Source organism: Cyprinus carpio, chromosome B5 (assembly GCF_018340385.1).
Source record: "Cyprinus carpio isolate SPL01 chromosome B5, ASM1834038v1, whole genome shotgun sequence".
NCBI classification, from domain to species: Eukaryota; Metazoa; Chordata; class Actinopteri; order Cypriniformes; family Cyprinidae; genus Cyprinus; species Cyprinus carpio.
Window position 1 is genome coordinate 3418133 of NC_056601.1, and position 7342 is coordinate 3425474.

Consider the following 7342-nt stretch of genomic DNA (forward strand, 5'->3'; position numbering starts at 1 on the left):
CTCTCTCTGTCTGTCTGTCTATCATCTGTCTGTCTATCTATATATCAATCTAGTCTCAACCTTCAGACGTCACACCCACGGACTGTTGGCTGAATGTCTGATGCATATCGTACACAAAATTTAGAAACACTTTGGGAGTTTCAAAGTTGTCTTCTAGAATGATCCTTGTGCTTCAGAACCCAAATAGGCTACATATGTATGTGGTATGTATTTGAAATGAACAGAAATACACATGATGCGGTCTGCTCATTGCGTGAGAGCAAATTACAGTTTTTTTTTCAGTAGCTTTGGTGCATTTCTCAAATCAGAAATGAAATTCTCAAAACAACTTGTTCAACCTCCACATCATCTAGTCACTTGTGCACATCATAAAAGCAGTTTCTCTTTCTTTTGAACAAATTGCGATTCCTTTGGTACATTCATGCAACTGAATATGTACATTTGTATGCGGTTTCCTATATAATCAATTGTTGTCATGTTGCTTAATCTATTATATAGTTCTCTGTGCAAGAGTCTTACCCCTCAAAACATCTAGTCATTGGCTCATTGTGTAAGTCATTAAATGCAAAATGGTTGATCTATATGTCATAAAATGTCAAGCATATTTTCTACAAATTTCTTATAGACTTTTTTAAAATTCGCCATGAATTGTGCAAGTGAATCTTGACTTTCACTTATGAAGAGAATGTAGTGACAAACCAGTTGAAATAGCTCGAAGGTGCATCTCATGAACCTTCAGTTGGAAAGCTTATATAGACAGAGGACAACACAAGAGTTACAAATTCTGACAATGGACTGTCTAATTTTGTATTTTCGCCTTTGTGCCTATATTTTTTTTTTTTTTTGTGTGTGTGTGTGTGTGTACACTTGTTTATGCTACACTGTGGGGACAAAATGTCCCCACAAGGATAGATAAAACTTGAAATTCTAGAAAAAAAAATATTAAAAACAGTAAATGATGTTTATCTTAAAGTGTAACAATACAAACAGGTTTTCTGTAAGGGGTAGTTTTAGGATTGGGGATAGAAAATATTGTTTGGTCAGCATAAAAGTAGAAGTCTAGGTACAGTCCCCAGAATTCACAGAAACAAATGTGTGTGTGTGTGTGTGTGTTCTTTGTCAGACCACTAATAAAATTGTTACTATAAATCCTATCCAGTCTCTTTCGATCAATATCTCACATACAGTAATGTGTAAATTTGTACTTTTGAAATGGATATATGGCATACAGAGGGGCAGCCTTCTGCATTTCAATACAGTAATTGTCATCCAAAATGCTGCCATAGTTAACAGCAGGTAATACTAACAGACTTATATTGATAACATGACTAAGAATTTTGATTCTCTTGTTTGTGAACAATGACACATGTACTTTTCATTTGGATGGCACTGATGTTTATTGATATAAATACTTACTTTTGAGAGATGATCTAAAGATTTTGAGTAAGTTACAGGCTTTTGCAGGTAATCCATTGTGTGGTGCTGTTTGTATGGAATGATTTGAGAGATGCACTAAAGCGACTGAGAAAAACTATAGTATGGATGACTTCAGTCTCACAACATATGTTATTTTTGAGAATGAGGAAGGTAAAAATGAAGAAATGGAAAAAACCTTTCACCCAGTAACATATACATCATCCAAAAGCCAGAGAAAGCCACCATGAAAGGAAACTCAAATATAACTAAACATTTATAACTTAACATTTACGCAACGCGTAAAAACACAGTATATGTCATTATAATCCGTAATTATGTCCCCACTGGATGCAACAAATGCCTCGTTTGTAATAGGTTTTATTGTTTTTGACCCCTTTAATCATATCCTTATTGACATTTGCCAGTTTGTTTTTTGTGTCTGTACAGGAAGGAACATGTTTGTCTATTCATGAAACTCATGCAAAGGAATGTGAAAGGAAAGTTATCTTTCTCACATTTGCTTGGTATGGGACTCAGTGAAATGAGAAACCTGGGGTTTACGCAAAGAATGCATGTACAGTGAATAATATTAATACTCTGCTGAAATGTGATACAATGATGTCCTCAGGGTATTTTGCTGTTTTTTAATGATTCATAAGTCAAAATAAAACTTTCAGTAATAAATAAAACTAAAATCAAATAATAATAATTCAATTTAAAAAAATCCTACTTCATACCACCTTCCATCAAACTGTAAACAACAATCAGAGACTATACATGTTTGATGTAAAAAAGAAAAAAAAAAGAAAAAAGAAGTAACAAAAACTGCTTAAAATCTATAGTGTAAAACAAGGTGATGTTACTCTCCTCAATTATAGAAGATCAGAGGGAAACAGAGAAAAAAAAACACAAACTATTTTTACTTGTTTATGAATTTGACAGCCCATTGTCATCATTCAAGATGCACTTTCTGTGTTTTTGCACCTGTGTTAAATGTCACAACTAGTGCTGAAAAACCGGTGTTATGAGTTGTTATGATTGTAAGTGCACAGGGCCCAGAATTCCTGGCAACGGCCCTGGGTACAGGTGTATCATCACAGGATCTTGGCTCAGACACGTTGTTTTTTCTTCCTCTTAAACCGTGATTCTTGAAATACAAGTATGCTATTACTCCTTTTTCCTTAAACAGTTTCACTGCCTAAAGTGATAGGTCACCCCTAAATGAAATCAACATCAACATTTATTCATCCCCAAATTTAAAATGCATAGTGTAACAATGAAGTGATAAGTGTTATAATGTATTAACTGTGGTTACAATTATTCCACAGTTGTACAATGCATGCATTATAAGGTGCATTACAAGACATAATTAATGCATAAATCTAATCTTATCTTATCTTATCTTATCTTATCTTATTTTATCTAATCTAATCTAATCTAATCTAATATAAAATCATTTCCAGCTGACAGTTGTACACTTGACATCAGAGTTGCATTGATTACTTTTGTGTTCACTTTGTGTGCATCAGCGTTGGAGGTCCAGTACTCTTGAGTTCTATATGGACTCACAGAGATGGGTTATTTTTCTAAAACTCTTTGTGTTCATCCGAAGAAAGAAAGTCAGATATATCTGGGACAGCATGATGATCAGGGGTGCACATAAGTGGTCCGCAGGTCCGCATGCGTGACCAAAATAAAAAATGCACTATATAAATAAGTTCTGACAGCGCATTTGCGTACTGACATGGCTGACAGCTGTTAATACACAATTACCGTTTTAGATCGACAAACTGTTCTATATAAGATTTATTTTCAAACTTAAAGCATAAATCTAGGCTATCCCATGGCGTTTTCAAAGCACAATGCAAAAACTTTAACATTCATTCACTGAAGCTCTTTAACCAGCAGCAGTGCTAAATCTGGAAGCGCGTATACCTACTTGGCGGCAACCCACCAAAATAAAAGCCTGCTGATTTTAAGTTTGAAAATTATGAAAACACTTTTATTTTCTCTTATGAGAACCAGGCTGAAAAAATGATGTGCACCCCTGATGATGATGACTAAATAAGATAATTTTTGGGTGGAGTATCACTTTAAGGAATTATTAATGTGGAGAGTGTGTTAATAAAAACAGAAATATGGTCCAAAAACACTTGAATTCACTTGAGTTGTCTCTTTCCATCTCCCATAGTGCACTTGGAAGTCACCTGCCTCAGTGGCCCAATAAGGAATGAGATTTTATTTTGTTTTAAATGCATGATTTTATTGTTTCCACTGATCAAATCCCAAACACAACTGGTCTGTGTTCACACAATTTTAATTTAAATAAATTCACTGAAATATGGTTATGAATATTTACCCTTATTGTTCATAGAAAAACATAATGTATGTTTTTTTTCTGTCATTCTTTTTTGTCAGTTGTGACCTTGTTGTGATCATGTTCTTTCTTGTCTTTTTTGCACACATGACAGAACTGAACAGAATTACACCAACCAGTTTTAACGCTCCGTCTGTGCTTAACTGAAGAGTAGCTGCAGGAGTGGCTGGAGAAGAAATGTTGTAGTTCATTTGAGGCCACACACACACACACACACACACACACACACACGCACGCACAAGAACAAAGAGCTTCTTCACTGATTTGTATCACTGCAGAACTGCAACTCTGAGCATCTGTTTTGTCTGGAAAAGATAGTTTAACCCAAAACTATGTAACAATTTATTTTAATAGTCCATGACAATCTGTTAAAGGAATAGTTCCCCTCAAAAATGAAAATTCTGTCATCATTTACTCACCCTCATGTCGTTTCAAACCTGTATGTTTCTTTCTTATCTTTTAACACAAAAGAAGATATTTAAAGAATGCTTCATTAAAAATAAATTCCTTCAACACAGTACTTTTTTATTTTTTAGACCTTCTTAAATTGAACATTTTCAAGTTACTGTAATTTAAAATACCCAAATAACCACATCATCCTGTAAAATAATGTAAATTAGGACTTGGCAGTATGACAGTATATCGTTACCATGGTCTCTTAACTGAATCACTTTTCTCTTCTTTAATAAGAATCAGTTCATAATTGATTCATACAGTATAGATGCATTATTTTAGTTATACACTTATTCAATTTCTGTAATATTCTTACAACATGTTAAATAAACCTACTGTAGCTGAAATACAAAATTTTTATTTATGTTCTGTTGTGCTTGTAATCTGCTTGTTTGTTCTCATTTTTTTCTTCTCTTTCTTATGACTTTGTTCACAAAAAAATAAAATAAAAATAGCTATATGTATGTGTGTGTGTGTGTGTGTGTTACTATATTTATATACCAAATAAAATTTATCATACCGTGAAATAAGATTTTGGTCATATTGCTCACCCCTAATATTACTAATTTAATTTAAAGGCCTGTTTTTTCAAATCATCACTCATCCAGCCATTGCTAATTTAAATCTGGCAGATGCTTTTATACAATGTGATTTACACGGCATGTATTCCCATCCCTGAATCAAACCCACGACCTTGAATGTACTGTCTTACTCTCTTGTTTAGAGATGAAGGAATGCTGTGGTCTCAGGGGTGTAAAGAATATACATGTCCATAAAACTGGTGAGAAAGTTTAGAACACAACATAGCCAAAAACTCCCACGAGCAACACGTTCACATATAAATAGCACAACAAGACAACCAAAGGCAATAGCAAAGCCAGTAAACACAACCACAATAACTAATATGATGGTCTAGCAAAAAGACAAAACATTGCAATATTACAGTCATATGTTATTATGCTTTATATAAATTATATATTTTATTACACTCAAGTCATCTGAAAATGGCTGCAGATATGAAATAGCAGTCTAATGCAGCATTGCCATAGATGACAGTGAATATGTAAGGAATAATTGACGACTTAAATTACTGAAAGATTATGTCACACAACTGACCTAATTTAATAATTGATTTAATTAAATGTAATTAAATTAATTAAAATAATTAATTATTATTATTATTACTTCAGAACTGCATGTTAGTATACAACTAAAATATAATTTCTGTCATAATTTCTTCAAGTTAAATCAGACTTTTATTTTGACGGGTTGTCGCGAAGGTCTTTCAGTTTTACTTTCAGTTGCAGTGTGTCTTAGATGGTAGTTTTTCAAGTCTGGCTGTTGTTGCAAGTTCATTAAGAATATATATATACCACATATCATGTATCTTGTGAATTTATTGTTTTTCCCCTTCATGTTTGGTATCGATCTAAAGGTCTCTGTGCAATTGATAAATTGGGCTCAATTTCACAGTAGTCACTTGTACTATGAGAAAGTTTGAAAACTTTTGTGGAATTGTGTTCTGCTGAGGAGGGTGTGTGTCCCCCTTTAGGGCCTGTGGGAATGTTTATCTATCTCTAGACATGTGCAAGCCTGAAGCATGAGAAACAAAAAAAAAACATTATTTTTTTTTTTTACAACTGATTTAAAGATATCTTTGTTTTTGTTCTGGTAGTATTTTTAAGGGAAAGTTGCAAATCAGTCATTGTGATTCTGTAGCCAGATCAGCCTGTAGTGTGGAGTATATTTCATATGCTCCATACTATGTCTCTTCCTAAAATCAGGTATACATTTCATTTTATTCAAAAATGTAATTGTGTTAAACACATTGTACCCATAGAGCACACTGTATAGTTGTTTGTGCTATTACATGTGCACACACGCTAGTTAAGTTTATTCTTTAAAAACACATGATTACTTTGCTGTAAGTGTTCTTTGAAATACTTAGGTAAAAGGTTGTTGATGCTATGCATTTTAGACCGTGTGTCTTGTGTTAAATTTGGATAACTGTTACATGTGTGACTATGTTAAATTTGTTTGTCTCCTGCCTGGATCACTTGGCCGTTCCCCATATGGCTACAGTGTCTATGTACAGGAGCAGGGTTGCCACAGGGCTACAATGTGATTCACAAATGCATTACCCTTTCTAAACTGGCTTCTAATTGCTTCATTATGTAATTGTCATGATACAACTTTAACTGACAAATAATAAATTGTTATATTTTATTTATTCTGATCTCTTTTGAAATCATTTTACAAGTAGATTATTGTTTAGTCTAAGGAAGACCCAAGGCCCAAAATAACAAACAAAATTAAGTAATAATATAAGGAATAAAAATGGAAAAGTATCAGAGCAAATGTAATTTCAAAGAAAAGGGTAGGTCCACCCTACAGACACCATCACTGAAAAAAAAAAAGAATGTAACTAAATCCGAATAATATGTAATGTTGGTCTGGCAGGTGGAGAGGAAACAGGAGAAGAGCGACTGGCCCAGAATCGCAACAGCTCAACCTCAGGGAGTGGAAAAGGTGGTTATAAACCCACATCAATCATTACGATCCAATCCCTACAAAGAGAGGTGGAGTCATCCCGCAACTGATTACGGGATCCTGCTTAGAACAAACAGCAGAGCAAAAAGAAAAAAAGAACACAGAGATAACTGCTTAGATATATCAACTGATCACAGGATCCTGATTATCAAACCATAATATACAGAATTACATATAATTCCGTAACATCATCATAGGGATCAGTGGCTGCAACCTCTTCAATGGACCAGTCTGTACCAATCACATTTTCCCTACACCGTGCAAGGTCACTGTATGTAAGCTGCTGACCCCCACCAGACTGACGATCACCAAAGATGTTTAGGCAGCATTGCAAAACGTAAGAATCATATTTCTTTCCGATGTAAGAATCCACCCACCAGCCCAAACAGTGGAGTCCAGCAGCCTGGTCAAAGGTGTAATGCGTATTCGGTCTTTTACTTGCGCTTCTGAATCAATCAGGATTTAGTGTAAATTTTAGTCTAGCTCCGTTTTCCATCTGACTCCAATTTTAAGTGATCACTAAATTTAGGCAATTATTCTAATTAA